The 9,837-nt window shown below is 39.9% G+C and overlaps 1 protein-coding gene across 1 annotated transcript in view; it reads left to right on the top strand.

Moving 5' to 3' along the window:
• The first annotated feature begins 467 nt into the window (after positions 1-467).
• Positions 468-9,837, top strand: part of LOC144980102 (guanine nucleotide-binding protein G(t) subunit alpha-3-like) — a 116,010-nt gene continuing 106,640 nt past the window's right edge. Inside the window, exon 1 of the mRNA XM_078927629.1 lies at positions 468-700. The gene's annotated coding sequence lies outside the window, so the exon portion shown is untranslated. The remainder of the gene's footprint in view (positions 701-9,837) is intronic.

Genomic DNA, 9,837 nt, shown 5'->3' with positions numbered 1-9,837 from the left:
CACGTGGTTTTGTGTGTTGGTCCATTATATTTCCGAATGGCAACGTTATGAGCTCCTTAGCCAAGCGCATACTATCTATAGATAGTATGCGCTTGGCTAAGAAGCTCACAACATTGCCATCCGGAAGTATAATGGACCAACACACAAAACTATGTGTAAACTTAAACGGTTATAGTCTGCTTAATACAGTTTAGTGAGAATTACTCATAAAAACGTTGATGGCACAAAACAATAACAAAGACCTGAGTGACGTCAAGTTCGTTCTATCTATACACACACAAACACACACACACACACAGAAAGAAAGAGAGAGAGAGAGAGATAGAGACACACACAGAGAGAGAGAGAGAGAGAGAGAGAGAGAGACAGAAAGAGAGAGAGAGAGAGAGAGAGAGAGAGAGAGAGATGTCCACTCCGTCAAGACGGCAAACGGGTGCGGGTGAGCGGGGGGATAGGAGAGTGACGGTGACCAGTACGGTACGGACTCGGTAGAAAGAAGAATTGTGACGCGAGTTGTTGATGTCCGACTACAGTTTTAGTTTTACCACATTACTCAAGTTATTCTATCGGCTACTGTCCCAATAAGTTTACTGGACAAAAAAGTATCTATCACCGTATGTTGAGTGTTTGAGAATATTTTCCTTGATTATTTTTTCTTTCTTTTTTTTTCTGATTACCGTTCTAAATGGCTATCTTCTAGGTGAGTTTTTGACTATGTTACTATGTTGTATATTATGATTTTTAATAAATGTCGATTATTGGTTAGGAAAAAAAACAACAAACAAACTTGTAAGCAGATAGAAACATACAAAAAAGCAGATAGAGAAAGAGTGTGTGTATATATGTTGGTGTGTGTGTGTGTGTGTGTGTGAGAGAGAGAGAGAGAGAGAGAGAGAGAGAGAGAGAGAGAGAGAGAGAGAGAGAGAGAGAGATCCTTGTGGACTAGGACCATTAGGCCTACGAAGCCATACTTTTCTCCCGTTTCTATACCGTGAAACAGACAATAGCAATTATTCTTGCTACCTTTTGGAAAGGAGGCTAGACTACTCAACGTAGAGATCTAACAGACCAACTAACTAATCACTGCTTAGTGAACAGGGGGGGGGGGGGGGGGGGGGGGGGGGGGGGGGAGGTCGGGAAAAAACTCGGCTTCATCGGGACCAATCTCGTTCTCTATGCATGTGAAGCGAGTGCTCTACCAACTGAACTATTGTGTGAGTGTGTAATCAATATTCGAACATCTTTCTACGGTTTTACCATACTCAAAGCACTTCATAATGCTTCATGTGCGGCTATGTGGTCTAGTGGTATGACACTCGCTTTCGAATCGGAAGGTCCTGGGTTCGAGTCTCGCTCGGAGCATAGTTGAGTCCTTGGAAAAGGCTCTTTATTCACATTCTCTCACCATAGTCAGGTGTAAAATGAATACCCGGCCGTTATGATTGTATTACCGAGTTATAGTTGCCCACCGAACGGACACCGAACGAACGACTTACCGATCACGTGATCAGTTTTTTCTCGCGTCCTCTCGTCTAATCTCGTCACTCCGGAATAGAAAGAGGAGGCGGAGCTTATATGATATAACGCAATGAAAGTTCTGTCCGATGACGGGTGGGGGGATATCACCTCTCCAAAACTTACCGTATTATATGAGATCTTGAGATTCTTATCCAATCATCGATTGCTCGTTTGACAGTTCGCTTGTGAACAGTTAGGAGACCATCTCTTGATTTATGGACAGGCGGCTTTGCGTAAAGGCGGTGAGTGTTGTATACATCAAAGAGTACCGCTGACCGATGGGTAAATAGTGATTGTGTAACCCAAAAGCCCTGCCGACTCGACTGCAAGGTCTTGTATGTAATAGTTGCGTCACCATATCAACGCTCAGGAGGACTCTCAGTATATATATATATTAAAAAAACAAACAATGCTTTTGAATCACACGAGATACATCAGTGTGCTCGTCGCATTGAGAATTGAAAAATGAGATATAAATCAAGAAAACCGACCGGAAAATAAAGAAACTATCATTAAATTTAAAAAATTGAGCAATATTTTTTTCAAAATCAATCTACTAGAAAAATTTTTTATTTCTAAACCTATTTTGGTGAAACAAAGATAAATGTTCTCCTTTTTGAAAGCTTTTTGCAACAATGTGGTTTTCAAATTTATCGTATACGTAATCATTTGGAAGCTCCCGAGAAAGGTATTTTTGTGTAATCTCTTTCACACACACGTGCGCGCACACACACACACACAAACACACACACACAAACATATACAAACAATACACAAACAATACACATCCCTGGTCATCTATTGCCTATATTATTAATGTTAATATATACATCCCATGCTGATTGTCACTAACCCCCCCCCCCCCAACCCCCCAACCATTTCCACCATCCAAGTACCAGCGGCCTTTTCTCTTTGATTTCGTATCATGGTCTACCCGAAGCCCAACACCTCGATCGTTTGTGGGTCAACCCCCCCCCCCCCTCTCCCCCCTCCCCCACCTTCGCCCGTAATCAATTTATAATTTTCTCTCTGTATAGAGCGCCACGTGCACAATTATATACTATTGAATGACACTGACCCCTTGCCCCTCCCCTAACACAAGCCAACAGCAACCCAAGCTATCCTCTATCACGTGACCTTAGATCCGATGCTGCATACCGCTTGAGAGTCTTCACTATCCAGATCTCGTTCACGGTCACGTGAGAAGGCTATATCCGTTCGGGATCGGCGTTCGGCGTCCGTTCGACCCGATTTCGTTAAAAGCCTATTATCGCCTAACAGGCGTCATGTATCGTCCTACATATTAAGTGTTGCTGTTGACCAGTGGCTCCTTGTAAATCGCCTTGAGCATGTTTAGTGGAGATTGCGCTTTATAAAAAAGCTCCTTTTAAAGCTCATTCTCTTCACTCATGAATCATACTATTATTATATCCGTCACTGCTCAAAGACAGGTTCTCATTCATATCTGAGTCGAGTTAGTGAGATATATCTGAGTAAAGTGCCCTTCACATTATAAACATAACTCAAGCGTTTCGCGATCTTAGTCGCCTTGCAAATCATGATTCCGTTCAAAACCGTTTGACTTTGTAACAAGAGGGACACAAACATTGTGTATAGATATATTGTAATATTACGTTATAAATATGTTTATATGTATTATGTAATCCATCGTCTGAAATTGTGTATTACTGTTACCGAGGGGGTAGTTATTTTGAATATCAAGATGGGTAACTGGGCCTGTAATATCTTGTGGATTCTAATATCACGCTATCAGGAGAAGCAAAGGGTAACTGGGCCTGTAATATCTTGTGGATTATAATATCACGCTATCAGGAGAAGCAAAGGGTAACTGGGTCTGTAATATCTGGCGGATTATAATATCACACTATCTGGAGAAGCAAAGGGTAACTGGGCCTGTAATATCTTGTGGATTATAATATCACGCTATCAGGAGAAGCAAAGGGTAACTGGGCCTGTAATATCTTGTGAATTATAATATCACGCTATCTGGAAAAGCAAAGGGTAACTGGGCCTGTGATATCTGGCGGATTATAATATCACGCTATCTGGAGAAGCAAAGGGTAACTGGGCCTGTGATATCTGGCGGATTATAATATCACGCTATCTGGAGAAGCAAAGGGTAACTGGGCCTGTAATATCTGGCGAATTATAGCACGCTATCAGGAGAAGCAAAGGGTAACTGGGTCTATAAGATCGTGTGGGTTATGATATAGCACACTATCAAGAGAAGCAAAGGGTAACTGGGCCTGTAAAATCTGGCGGATTATAGCACGCTATCAGGAGAATAAAAAAAAGCGTGCTAAAATCCGAGCGTGGCGAAATCCGGTGTTCATGGGCGGTATAGGGAGCTAATTTATTTTAAGTAATATAATCGAATTTTATTTATATAACCGACAGAGAGATAAACTTCGATCATCACTCAGGTCAGCCGTTTTGCAGAGCGGGTAGGAATTGACAACAAGGTGACCACTTGTTGCTACGCCTGTCAAGCTATTGACGTGGATGCCTTTTTAACAATTATCTTATAGTATGCGTTCTTCAGTTCTTCAATCAACATACAGTGCATAGGCTTTTGTAAATTTCGTCAGTTATCGTTTATTTTTAAAAAAACATTCAAGTTGTATTTTTTACTCGAAAACTTTTAATCAAGTATATTTTGTCCATGAAATCAACCGCTGACCGTGAATCGAAAATCCATAGCCGCCTTAAGTGCGCGCCTATAACCCGGAGTAAACAGCCCAGAGATCTTGAGCACCACTCACAATTTAGATGATTAAAAAAAATGCATCATGTCTTTAGGTTTTGCGATGCAATTCTTTTATCCTTGTGTCAAGATGTTGTGAGGTATACTAACTAACTGGGCCTGACACAAATAACCTCTCGGACTGGCAGTTTGAAGTCATTTTTTAGGTTTGTGTAGCTCTAGTGAGTTGTCGTTAGATGAGCTCAAGAAAACAAATTATTTCATTGGTTAAACTATTGAATACAACTCACGATTTGTTTTCTTTTGTGGCAAAAGACTGGCATTTTGACGTCATTTTTAGGTCAGTGTCAGGCTATAACTTTACGATGGTTACGGCCTGACCAATTTGGGTGTTTGACATGTACTAAGGGTATCTCAGGCCTTTTCATACAGGAAATAAATGGTCAAGGAGACGAATCGGACTAAATGTCAGGAAATATTCTGATTGGTTAATGCTTAGTAACGAGCGAACCATCAATTTGGCGTGTTTGAATCCACTGATTACTGTAGATTACGATAGACTAACGTAATATTAAAAGGGTAACAAAAATTGCGACTGCCCATTTCACGCTACATATATCGGGACATGCTCGTATTTCATTGGTCTCACGGTTGTTAAGTATTACTATAGAATTAACAAAATTGACGTCACTCAGCTCTTCGTTAGTCATTTTAGACAGCCACTAAATTATACCAATCGGACTGCTAACATTCAAGGTTACACACATTTTTTGTGTGTGTTGGTACGTGGGATATATCCCACTGGCGGATGTTGTATCCATATATTTTTTTGGACACATCTTATGGGATAGAATTAGAATAGGGCGGACAAGCTCGGTCTCCAATCATCCCCTCAAAACCCTATACGATTATTAAGTGTCTCTAAATGCCAATGAAGAGCCCAAGCAGGATAATACGAGTAAGTGCTCGTTGTTTCCAAGGCTGTCTTTGGACACCCGCAACCTTTTACTGCCGTGGCTGGATTGTATTCAAGCCTGATTTAATCCCTAACACCGTACTTAACCATTTCAATGTACGTATCCCTTTTGGTGGAGATTCTGTAACGTTGTCAATGGTGGACATACTTGTTGCGGCTATGTGGTCTCGTGGTATGACTCTCGCTTTCGGATCGGAAGGTCGTGGGTTCGAGCCTCGCTCGGCGCATAGTTGAGTTCTTGAAAAAGACTCTTTACTCATATTCTCTCCGTACTCATGTGTAAAATGAGTACATGACCGTTAACAGCGTTGTCTCTGTCCGAAAACAAATGTAATATCGCCTAACAGGCATCATGATGTAACGTCCAACTTGTCAAGTTTTGCTGTTTGTCAGGGACCCCTTGTAAAGCGCTTTAACCCTCTCCTGACCAGCCATTTTCAGAATTTCCCCCAAAACTTCACATCCACACAGCACAAAAACAGACATACTTTTCTCAAACAGAAAAGCAACAAGCACAATCTATACATAATATTGTTCGACAATGTGGGCTCTATTACAGAATGTCAAGTTTTTTTTATATGGCTATAGCAAAAAGAAATTCAATCTGGATGAGAAAAGTGACGGTTGCATCGTAACAAAAGTGACGATTTTCCAATTGTTAGTAAGGAGAGAGTTATTGGATATTGCGCTATATAAAAGCTCAATTACGTATACCCGATAGCTCAGTTGGTGGAGCATTCGCTTCACGTACCAAGGGATAAACACCGATCCCGAGTGAAGTCGAGATTTTCTCTGTACACCCGGCAGTGATTAGGTGGCTTGTTCTGTTTGATCTAGTGGGAAGTATTTTGCGATAGACTAGCGTTCTATTCAAAGGGTAGCAAGCAATTGCTATTTTCCGTTTTACTCTATAGATACCAGGACAAACTCCGTCTCCGCGGGCCTAATGGCTCTGAAGGACTACAACTGCAAGGGTATAGGACGTATCGTTCCCTACTCTATTTCTGATCTGATCCTCTTTGTCTTACGTTTTCTTTGATGCCTTTTTCACAGACTTTGTAATATCAAATGGACGGCAATGTTGCTGGCATCCTTTTTAAAAGGGTGATTATCTACCGCAAGATGCTTTCCGTTATAATCAATAGACCTATTTATTCGATCAGTCTTAGGTGAATGGAGGGACAGGAAACCAGAATTTAAAATGTACCGACTCAATTTGAATCTAGCGCTCGATCAATGGAGTTGTCAATATCTCCCACACTCCAACGTTTTAAAATTGTTTTTATTGTTGATATGTGAACAAGGTCTATAATATAAAATATATAGCCATACTACATTATATCAGCTCTTCTCTGATCTCCGAAGTCAAGCAAGGTCAGGCGTAGTTAGTAATACAGAAGAGAGACTGCTTTTAAAAAGAACACAACGCGCTAAAGACATTTCTTTCGTGGTAGCTTGGCACAGCATTTTAGTATTTATTGAATAGTACCCAAGAGGTATCGAGTTTGAATCCTCCAACGCGCTGAGTGGCCTTGAGTGAGCAAGTCAATTTCGAATTAGATCACTTTAGGCAATGCTCTCCGGTTGACGCCGGGGTTATTTCAGTTTTCCGTTGGAATAGTCACCATTGAAAACGATTATCCTGAAGGCTAATCAAGTCATCAAGACATTAGATTAAAAAAAAAAATTATGTTTACGGGCCGGCCTGTAACCTTTAATATCCACTGCGCAGAATCACTCAATTGTTTGACGCCTCTGATGTGGTGGGTGCACTGCATAATTAACATGCTATTATCACCCAGGGTCTGGACAATAACAAAGCGTAGGCTAATAACATTTAATATTTAAATATAATCCTTGACTGGGAACAAACCATTACTGTTACATGGTAACGGACCATAGACTCAACGATAACACATTAGAAGATATGCATGCACATTTATGCCTCTGCATATGTCGGCGGTTGTCTTGAGCTCTACACGTCCCAAAGGACTCTTCGTCATATTACCAGATTGACACGATTCGTTAAAGAATGATGATGATGATGATGATGATGATGATGATGATGATGATGATGATGATGATGATGATGATGATGATCATCATCATCATCATCATCATCTATCTATTCACGCCAGTGCTGGATCCATTTCATAGCCTTTGGGCTGAAGGTTCATGTCAATGTCAGTGGACGTCGGTCCCAAGTTAGATCCAAGAGAATGTGTTCCATGGACTGAATTGGGTGTCCACACATTCACTGACTGTCCGTCGAAAGTCGCCACGTTAACATGTTCTGTCCGGTATACTGATAATAATCGTTTTAATATATCTAGCGCTTTTCACATCAAGTCTCAAAGCGCTTTACATCGGATCGAAACAACAATCGAAAATGCAATTTTGTAGGTCATGATCCGCGCAAGGAAAGATTTTCTAAAAATAGAAGGTTTTGAGTCTTTTCCGGAAGTCTGTTTTGCTTGTTGATGCTGGTACGTCCATGGGCAGTCCATACCAAATAGAGGGGCCAATTCGACTGAATGCACAATCACCAGAAAATTTCAGCCGTGATCCCGGGACTGACAACAAGCGCATCGAGCGGGATCTCAGTTGTCTCGTTGGAACGTAAGCTTTTTAACTCACTCAACCCTAACACCGAATATATCTGTACTTTACCCGGGGTTATTTTTACCCAATGCCTATTTATTACACGTTTCTGAGACAAATTATAGGCGTAGTATCAAAGCTAATGTATTTAGTTTGTGCATGTTACTGATAGTTGAATAAAACTATCTACATGCTCATTTTTAATACATTTTTTTTCAATTTTGAAAAGTAGCAAAAATCTCTAGGATTGAGTGAGTTAATATATGGCGGTAACAGTTCATTCAGCGCATTGAAGCAAGCACTGCCGATCTTATATTCAATGCTTTGCACAAACAGGCACTCAATGAAGTGCTCGTAACAGGTCGTTTGCATTTTTTTTAGTCGTGCTTGTCGAAAACCAATCTTGCTGCGCGATTTTGAAGGAGTTATAGTCGAGATACCCATGACGTGACTATGCCATGAGTCTAACCCAATGCATGCGTATGGAAGACCTGATAATAAAGAGTTGCAGTGGTCCAAACGTGATTTGACGAGAGAGCAGACGACTGCCTTTATCGACTCTTTTGGTAGAAGGTTTTTCATCCGTTTAATTCGTAGTAGCTGATGGTAGAAGGTTTTTCATCCGTTTAATTCGTAGTAGCTAAAAGTTGAAAGATTGTATTCCATTATTTATGTGATCTTCTATATTCAACAAACTGTCAAGGATCACACCAAGGTTTTTGCCGCCCGATGAAAAAAAAAGAAATAACACTGTGAAATTGAATGTAAGCTTCAATTTAATATACGAAAACAGATAAAATGGACGTTTCGGATTTCCCCTTTATCAACAAAACAGGATGAATGAAACATTACAGACGAATGAAATAATATGGTAGTGGCGTTGTTAACAACCGCACTTTAAAGATCATATTTTATCTAAGGCGAACGAAAATACAAGGGCATTCATAAAACAAATTAATATCTTTAAATTCGACAAACCACCCCCCCACCCAAAAAAAAAAACAACAAACAAACAAAAAATAAACAATAGAAAAAAAACAACAAAAAATCCAATAGCGAAAAACAACAACAACAACAACAACAACAACAGCAACAACAACAACACACACACACACACACACACATACACACATAGAAAGAAAGAAAAACGACTGGTACTGTTCATAAATCGTGACAGTAGAACAAGTCGGCTATTATTGACATCATGAAAATACGTTCTTAATTTCGAACTGAAGAAGAAAAAAAATTAATAATCAATACTAGAATAACAAAATGCAAGAATGGAGAAAAAGAACTATATTCGTAATTAATGGCCAAAACAAATATGCATTAAATTTTCCTTGCTGGATTTTGGATTTCTTCTCACGAAAAGGTTATACACAGTTGTGTTTACTTATTTAAGGTTTTCCTCGTCTAATTTTGAAATTAAAAACAAAACCGATCAAATATTTCTAATTCAGGAAAAGGAATTAAGGAGCTCTTATCTTATAGAGTTCTTTTTTAACAGCCGGTCGTTGTCATGGTTACGTGTCGTGACGACATGATAATGTTTGATTCAAGAATTAATTAGTCATTTTTGTTTACTCTTGTCGTTTTAGTTGTCTTCGATATTGATGTCTCTCCATACAATCGTAGCCGTCATTGATGATAATGGTGATGATGATGGTGGTGATGATGATGATGATGATGGTGATGATGATGATGATGATGATGATGATGATGATGGTGGTGATGATGATGATGATGATGGTGGTGGTGGTGGTGTAGGTGATGATGATGATGATGATGATGATGATGATGATGATGATGATGATGATGATGATGATGATGACGATGTTGTTGATGATGGTGGTGGTGGTGATGATGATGATGATGATGATGATGATGATGATGATGATGATGATGATGATGATGATGGTGGTGGTGGTGGTGGTGGTGGTGATGATGATGATGATGATGATGATGATGATGATGATGATGATGATGATATTGATGTAGATGATGATGATTATGACGA

The sequence above is a fragment of the Berghia stephanieae genome, chromosome 9 (genome assembly GCF_034508935.2).
Source record: "Berghia stephanieae isolate SIO BIC M18660-M18661 chromosome 9, UCSD_Bste_1.3, whole genome shotgun sequence".
Lineage (NCBI taxonomy): Eukaryota > Metazoa > Mollusca > Gastropoda > Nudibranchia > Aeolidiidae > Berghia > Berghia stephanieae.
The sequence above is the reverse complement of the archived record's forward strand: the minus strand, read 5'-3'. Positions and strand labels throughout refer to the sequence as shown.